Raw genomic sequence first — 8773 nt, forward strand, 5'->3', positions numbered from 1 at the left:
ATAAAGGAAGAAAATATAAATATATTAGGATAACTTTTGAATTATTGAACAGCTAATAGATTAGAACTACCAAGGGGACCCGCATATCTATAAACACCACAAGATCAAAGACCTAGTCCACCATGCTATCACTGATTTCTAGTTTCTAGCAAAGCAAAAGCACACAATAAGCATGCAAAAATTTTTTGAGAGGAAGGGGGAAAAAAAAAGAAGACAGGGAAGAAAACTATTTCTTCTTACAATGTATCTAAATCTTAAGGTGTCTGTAATCAGTAGATAGGTTTCTGAACTAGACAAAACCACCCTGGAAAGCTTAAGTTTCTATTTAAGGAAAAAGTCAAAGTGTGATTGGGAAATACAAAAATAAGGGACAATTGTCAAAACCATCAAAAATTGTAGAAGTGCAGTAATCAAGGTGTACACCAGGTATTAAGGAAGCCTTAAGGATGCTTATTCCTTGGAAGGAAAGTTATGACCAACCTAGATAGCATATTCAAAGGCAGAGACATTACTTTGCCAACAAAAGTCTGACTAGTCAAGACTATGGTTTTTCCAGTGGTCACGTATGGATGTGAGAGTTGGACTGTGAAGAAGCTGAGTGCCGAAGAATTGATGCTTCTGAACTGTGGTGTTGGAGAAGACCCTTGATGATCCCTTGGACTGCAAGGAGATCCAACCAGTCCATTCTGAAGGAGATCAGCCCTGGGATTTCTTTGGAAGGAATGATGGTAAAGCTGAAACTCCAGTACTTGGGGCACCTCATGTGAAGAGTTGGCTCATTGGAAAAGACTTTGATGCTGGGAGGGATTGAGGGCAGGAGGAGAAGGGGACAACCAAGGATGAGATGGCTGGATGGCATCACTGACTCGATGGACGCGAGTCCAAGTGAACTCTGGGAGATGGTGATGGACAGGGAGGCCTGGTGTGCTGCGATTCATGGGGTCGCAAAGAGTCGGACATGACTGAGCGACTGAACTGAACTCAACTGAAGAGTTTTCTAGTAGGATTCATTCAGCCAGTGGTGATGGGCTTGGCATTGCAGAGAGGAGGGACAGCATGAGCAAAGACATAGGTTTAAACAACAGTGTAACAGTGTAAACTGGGGGAGGGGGGGCCACCAGCAGCTCCCTGTTCCTAAGGATGCAGATTAAAGGGGGCTGCAGTGGGAGGTGAGAGTGGAAGAATTGGCTGAGGCAGATCACGGAGGCCCTTTCTGCCATGTTAAGCATCTTGGACTTTATCCAAGTGATTAAAGCAGGAGAAGAACAGGGTCAGATTCATGTTTTAAAAATAGATCTTCCTGCTCTGAAGAGGACTGATTTGAGAAGGAAGGCCCGGGGGCACAGAGACCTATTGGGAATCCAGGCAAGAAATGACAAGAGCTTGAATTGGAGCAGAAGTTCTGGGGAGAATGGAGGGAGGAACTTCAAGAAATACTCAGTAGGTTAAATTGGCAGCACTGGTAATTGATAGCAATTAGAGGCAAATGAAAGCTGGTGATGAGGATTCCAGACATTCTAACTCAGAGCTGTGTAGCTGGAGGAGTCAGTCACCAAGATGGGGAAGTGAGGCGAGGTGGGCTGACGGGGGGAAGTGCTGAGTCTGTATTTGATACATCAAGGAGCTGATGAGACTGGCTGGAGAATATGTCTGGAAGGAAGCTCATGGCAGAGGCTGGGCTTGAAGATACAGATCTGGGAGACACCTGTTAGACCCTGAGCAGGCAAGGTCATCACTGGAGAGTATATCAAATCAAGTCAGAAGGGAAAAGGGCCAAGAACTGAACTCCAGGGAAGACCAGCCTGTCAAGGAAGGTTGAGGAAAAGGAGAAAAAGGAGAAAAAGACAGAAGGAGGAAAAGAAAAAAAAAAACCAGACTATGAGGCTAACAATAAAAGGGAGCAGAGTAGAGAACTTTGCATAAAGCAGGAGAGCCCAGGGGTCGAATGCAGAAGAAAGATCCAGTGAGGTCAGAAGCAAACTTCATTCTTTGGATTGGGCACTTAGCAAGTCATTGGTAGGACTTCCCAGGTGGCACTAGTGGTAAGAAATCTGCTTGCCAGTGCAGCAGATGCCACAGACAAGGGTTCGAGCCCTGGGTCGGGACGATCCCCTGGAGGAGGGCATGGCAACCTACTCCAGTATTTCTGCCTGGAGAGTCCCATGGACAGAGGAGCCTGGTGGGCTACCATCCAGGGGCTGCAAATATGCCATTGGTCATCTTGCGGAGAACGAGTATCCATAAATCTGTGGGGCTGGGGGAAGTAGACCCTTTCAATGCATGAAGGAGGTAGTGGAGTCCTGTAGAGTGAAGGGAAGACCGTGATCACCCATGTCAACATTCGCAGCCACGATGTCCAGGTCGCCAAGCAGAAACCAAGTTCAAAGTGCTTAGGCATAAATGGCAAATATACAGTGAATCCCCTGCACATAAACCTTCAAGTTGTGAACTTTCAAAGATATGAATGTACATCCACATGTCAAATCACAAATGTTAGTTCCCATGTCTGGTGTACATGGTCCCTTGTATGTATCCTCTACAAGCCGTAGTGCTTTTGTGTACTTTGCCCTAAAGTACTGTTTAGAGTACAGTGGCACAATATCTTTATCTCAAGCCCAGGATGTCTAGAAGCAAGCATAAAAGCAGCGGTGGGACCTCCCAGCAGTCCAGTGGTTAAGACTTAGCCTTCCAGTGCAGAGGATACCGGTTCAGTCCCTGGTTGGGGACCTAAGATCCTACATGCCCCGTGGCCAAAAATGTAGACCATAAAATTGAAGCAATGCTGCAACAAATTTAATAAAGACTTTAAAAATGGTCCACATTAAAAAAAAAAAATCTTAGAAAAAAAAGTCCTACTCAACAGAAAAGAGCAGCGATGAGAAGCATCTGCTGTTGTACTGCGTGTGCACGCTTAATCATTCAGTCGTGTCCAACTCTTTTCAACCCTGTGGACTGTAGCCCACCCAGCTTTTCTGTCGATGGAATTTTCCAGGCAAGAATACTGGATTGCGTTGACACTCTCTCCTTCAGGGAATCTTTCCAACCCAGGGATAGAACCCATCAACCCAATGTACAGTACTACTGTACTTTTAAAGGTACTATGCTATAAGATTTAAAGAGTTTTCTTTCTGTTTTTTGTGTTTTTTTTTTAATGTATTTGTGTGAAAAGCATTATAAACCTATTATAGTACACTGCTGCTGCTGCTGCTAAGTCGCTTCTGTCATGTCCGACTCTGTGTGACCCCATAGATGGCAGCCCACCGGGCTCCTCTGTCCCTGGGATTCTCCAGGCAAGAACTCTGGAGTGGGTTGCCATTTCCTTCTCCAATGCATGAAAGTGAAAAGTGAAAGTGAACTCGCTCAGTCGTGTCCGACTCTTAGTGGCCCCATGGACTGCAGCCTATCAGGCTCCTCCATCCGTGGGATTTTCTAGGCAAGAGTACTGGAGTGGGGTGCCATGCCTTCTCCCTACTATATAGCAAATTGTGTTAGTTGAATACCTAGACAACTTTGTTGGATTTATGAACAAATTGGACCTACAAGCACGTTCTCAGAAGAGAACTCATTCTTATGCAGGGGACTTACCGTTCAAGCGCTAGTGGCTTTGCAAAGAACCCTTTCTCTGTAGTAATGGAAACACCCATCAAATGGCAAAGGGAAAAATTTGCTGGTGGTGGAGTCATAGAGGCTTAGTGAGCTGATTGGTAATTTGAAATAGAAAAACATGAGGAAAATAGAATAAAAGAAAGGGAAGTAAAGTCAAGCAGGCCTTCAATTTACCTGTTTGAATTTTTGCTTAACTTTCGAGTTGGCATAACGTGAACATCTTGGCAGATATAGAGGAAGGAGAAGTTTTATAGGGAGGGTGATAACTGATGGCACAAGAACTCAGAGGAGACTGGAGATGGAATCATGAGCATCACTAAGAAGATATAGCCTTGAAATTTGGAAGAACTGTTCTTGGATAAGGTGAGAACTTGAGAATAAAGGCAGATACGTGTAGATATGGAAGAGAAGAACCAGACCTGATGGTCTCTGCCTTCTTAATAAAGGAGGTATGTGTGTGAGCTTGAAAAGACTTGAATTTGACATAATACCAGGGCCTGGAAAGCTGGGGAGGGGGCGGGCAGAGGGACATTAGGGAGCCATCAGGAGACGAGTAAAATTATTTATTAGGTCAGAGAAGGGACTCACTTAAAATTAGGTTAGTGTTAGTAATAGAATCAAAGGCCACAGAAAAGTCCACTGAAAAAAGAAAGTAAGACATTATGATTAAGAGATTCACCAAGGGACTTAAAGTGGTTAAGATTTCACCTTCCAGTGCAGAGGATGCAGGTTTGATCTCTGATCAGGGAATTAGGATCCCACATGCCTCGTGGCCAAAAAACCAAGACATAAAACAATGTTGTAACAAATTCAATAAAAGACTTTTAAAATGGTCTATATATTTTAAAAATCTTTTTTTTTTAAAGCGATTCATCAGAATCTCTACACAAACTTGGAGGCACAGACAAAAAGAAAAAGCTTGCAAAATGCCCATTTGTACATAACATGAAGAACCTACAACTTTCCAGAGATAATCGACCCTCCTTTCTCAGCCTACCGTAAGTGGTCCTGCTGCTGATTTTGGCCATTTGCAGGGAAGGGTATGAAAAACAGGGGAATCAATACATCTGCCCATCAAACATTGTAGGTCTTGGCAGCTTTGGCCCCCACTGCCCCCTCACCAGTCAAGTCAATTCATCAAACATTACTGAGCGCCTTCCTAGTGTCAGGGCTGGGCTAAATGCTTTTAGAGACGGTGGGGAGAACACCACCAAGAGATGCTCTCCTTAGCTTTACAGGGCAGTTCAAGGACTTGTCATCTAGAGGGGTCCCTAGGGCCCATTTCTATTATACCCACAGCCAGCCAATAAACACCAAACCTTCCCTGAACAGAACTGGCAACTTGGAAGGGACTTTTCTCCCCCTGAGATCTGCCTTATAGGACCAGTCCACTATGGTCCATCATTATTACTGGCCGCTTAAAATATCAGAAGTGGATGAATCAGCTAATAATAAGGAAACACCCATGGCAGGCAGAGAGATTGCCAAACACCCATCAGTGAGTACCACCCCCAAGGTGGTTATACTGAGGATGCTGGGCCCCACAGCCAGCCCTCTCTGGAAGCTGTCTGTGCCTGGCTTCCAAGTGCTCTTACCACACAAACCGTCTCTGTCACTGGTCTTTCTTGTTCCCCAGAAGTTTCCATAATTACCTCAGGCAAGAGCCAATCAGATATAAAAGCTGATGCAGAAATACACACAGATTTGTCAGAACTGATACCTAATTATCATGACAACTTATATTCAAGATACCTACTGGGGAGTGAATATTTCCATGCAAATTCCAAAGGCGTGATTGCTTCTTAGCCCCAGTTCTGCCTTCTCTGGCATCTCAAAATAACAGCTACAACTTATTCTGCCTTTTATAAATCCTGCCTTTTCTTTAGAGCCTGTCTTCTCCATGAGGGATCCAAAGTCACTCTAGTCCATTTCACAACAACGCTTATCTGCCAACCTGCTATAACGTGTGTGACATGTTTAATTTTCTAAGCTAATAATATAATAATTTTCTGATTATTTAATTTCCCTAGTTTTTAAATCTCTCTATTTAAGTTTCTGATTGGAGAAACAATTTTCTTACCACCAACCTCCCCTATCAAAGATTATGATTTAATGCTTCTCTGTGTCACTCAATCAGTTTTTTTGAGTTATTCCAGATACTGGGAATGCAACGGTAAACCAGAAAATTCCTGCTGTCAGAGAGTTTACTGTGAGGGATAGGAAAGAAAATTGACCATTTTAAATAAAATGTATTAGGTGCCAAGATAGGAAAGCACCAGTGAACCCAGCCTTAGTTTGTTCCATCAGCAGGTGATGAGGTGGGGTCGGGGGACTTCATGTAAGAGGTGGTATCTAGGCTGAGTTCTAGAAGTAGAATAGGAATTGTGTAAGTTAATATCTATAGTGTGGGCAGGAGGAGGGGATCCTATGGAAGGAAAATTTTTAGTTGGTCCAAAGTTGGTCCATTCTGGGAAACACATGTGGTTCTGTAAAAGTGAAAGGTAAGAAAGGGGATGATCAGACAAGTGTTTGAGGAGTTCACAGTCTTGTCCAAGACATGGGATAGTCCAGAACACAGGCAATATGATACAGACAGGCTAGACAGGAGCATAACCTTGTTTGGGAAATGGAGAGTTAGGAAAGACATCTCAGCTGAAGCATCAAGGGTGAGTAGAATTTAACCAGGGAAGAGGACAAGAAAGGGCATTCTGGGCAGAGGGAACAGAACATTCAAGATCTTAAGGATGCTGTGAGCTGCAGGATCGTAGTATGGTCAGCACTTTCCTTTTTCTTCTGGTCCGTCTTGATGCATTCAAATTGTTGACCTGTCTCTACCTCTGCCTAACCTCAGCTTCACAGCCAAGCCATAGTCAGTACTGTCCTGTTAGAGAGAGGGAGAGAAACCAGGAAAAAGGAGACTAAGAACAGATTCTTTCCTGGAAGAGTGTTGGACCTTGGGGTTGAGGAGGAGGATGGATCAGTGAAGGAGGTGGTGTCCAGCAACTATGGAATTTCATTCTCAGAAAGGGTCCTTATGTCAGCAAGAAACTTTCTCACTTGGTAAATTATAACCTAGGCATTAGCAGCAAAAAAATTCCCTTAAACCTGACCTCAACATTATGAATTTCTTGAAGGAAGGGACTATGATGCTTTTGTATCCATTAGTGCTCGAAGTAACACCTAGTATTATGGTATATGGGCAGCTAATAAGTGTTGTATGATACTGTTTGAGCTGCTTCCTACAGTTCTATTACTAAGTGTTAGCTAGGATGTCTCTCATTCAATAAAGCACCCCAGTATACCTGTTTACCAACTATTGCTTGCCTCTTTCATTCTAACCAATCCCTTAGCAAGTGGAAGTGGGTGTTAAATGGTCAGTTTTCTTTCTCATATGTTTACCCAACTCACTGGGGGCAGGTAGGGCACAGAGAGTGATCATTTATATGGCCTCAGATTTTCACCTTCAAACAGTATCTGCCTTATTTATACCCCTTTTCACTCTGGTAACTTGGGAGCTGTGTGCTTTAAATGCTTAAGGGTTACTTAAAAATTTTTTAACAGGCATGCTTAAGCATATTTAAAGATATCTAAGAAATTTAATATTTCCATTCTTCCCTAAACATGCCAAAGGCAATAAGATGTCTGCCTACCTACTGAATAGCATACTATGCCATATTTTGTTAGCTGTCATCTAGAGAAGGTGAGGTAAGAGATAGATAGGCCCCAGGGTGAGCAGCTGTAACCGGTTTCCTGTTCCTCTTTGACAAATCAAATATGGGCTTAAGTAAGATGAGTGGCCATAGACAACCCAGAAAACTGCCCTCATATAAGCAACCGAAACTGCCCCTATTGCTGCAACTCACTCTGAGTTCACCCGTGTGCTTTCCACATGTACTTTGCTTCTAATAGATGCTGTCTCTATTTGAGAATCTTGGTCTCTTTGCTGAATTCTTTCTTTGAAAAGAACAAGAACTGAAGGCCTGCTTCTAGCCATTTCAACACCAGAATCAAAAGGATGGGAAAACTACCATTCCCAGGCCAAACCTGACTGAAACATCTGTTCTTTTATAAGCAACATTCTTTTGGAAACACAGCCATGTTACTAACTCATGTATTGTCTGCAGATTGTACTCATCTACAATGGCAGAGTTGAGAGTTGTGATAGATACTACTAGGGTTTACAAAGCCTAATACAATTTACTCTCTGGCCCTTTACAAAAGATGTTTTCAGACCCTTGGTCTAGAATTTTAATTTTGCCCCTTTCCAATGTAAAACAAGGTGTTTTGTTTTTAAACAGTTAATGCCTAACTAAATTTATTACTCTTTTTTTTTTTTCTCACCATCATTTCTAGTATTCCAGACCTTCTCTCTGGATCCGTCTACTTTTTTTTTTTTTTTTAATAATTCCCGTCAGTGGTTGGCACATTCTCTTTGTTTTTGCTTAAAGAATGATCGTTTAGCTGGCTATAAAATTTTAAGTTGATGGTTAATTTTCTTCAGCACTTGGAAGATTTTACTCCATTGTTTTCTTTCCTCTGTTATTGCAAATAGGATAACTGCTATAACTGACATCATCATTCCTTGTAGAACAGGATGTTGTCTCTCTGGTAGGTTTAATATTTCTCTTCATGTTCTGTAGTTTAACTACAAGTCTAAGTGTGTATTTGTGCTTATTCTGCTCAATAATACAGATGCATTTTGAACTGGAGCATTCATGTCTTTCTTCAATTCTGAAAAAACTCAGTGGCCTTTTTCTTCCAATATTGGTTTGTGTGTGTGTGTGTGTGTGTGTGTGTAATTATCGCTATTCATTTATAAGATTTCTAACTAGTTTTGCTCTATGGCCTCCTATTCTTTTTCTTTTATTTTTTCATTTCTTCCACTTTGCTTCATACGTTTTGTTTATTTTTCATTGATGTTATTTTTATCTCTGTGAGGTTTTAAACATACTTCATTTTAAAACTTTGTTAGACTGATCCAAATACTTAACTTCATTTGGAGCTAATTCATGTTCTGTTTATTTTATTTAATTTTTTTGGCTCTGTTTTTTGCCATCAGATTTCCTCATGTGTTTTAGAATTTGATTTGCAGAAGTCATTTTGAATAGGATATGTTGCTGTTGTTGGATATGAGGATAACAGGATATGAACAATGTTGTTGTCGCAG

This window comes from Ovis aries, chromosome 15 (genome assembly GCF_016772045.2).
Source record: "Ovis aries strain OAR_USU_Benz2616 breed Rambouillet chromosome 15, ARS-UI_Ramb_v3.0, whole genome shotgun sequence".
Classification (NCBI taxonomy): Eukaryota; Metazoa; Chordata; class Mammalia; order Artiodactyla; family Bovidae; genus Ovis; species Ovis aries.